Source organism: Penaeus monodon, chromosome 3 (assembly GCF_015228065.2).
Source record: "Penaeus monodon isolate SGIC_2016 chromosome 3, NSTDA_Pmon_1, whole genome shotgun sequence".
Lineage (NCBI taxonomy): Eukaryota > Metazoa > Arthropoda > Malacostraca > Decapoda > Penaeidae > Penaeus > Penaeus monodon.
This window is the reverse complement of record NC_051388.1, coordinates 42385860-42386128: the sequence shown is the minus strand read 5'-3', so window position 1 is coordinate 42386128 and position 269 is coordinate 42385860.

The following is a 269-nucleotide window of genomic DNA, read 5'->3' as shown; positions in this document are numbered from 1 at the left end:
ATTTTCAACAAGCTTTACAATTTCTCATATACCATGAAAATTAACTCCATTTCGGAATCCAATACGATTTTTTCTATCAAAATATAAAACGCTTTCCAAATTGCCTTATATTGGTAAAAAACGTAAATAAAAAACAAATGATACAGCAATAAATTAAAACTTTTTGTGCTAGGCTGAAAAAAAGTTAGAGAAATTCCAGAAAAAAAGCGTGAATCAAAAAAACAACTAAAAAAAGGTAAGAAGAAAGGGAGATGCACCATCAGCCATCG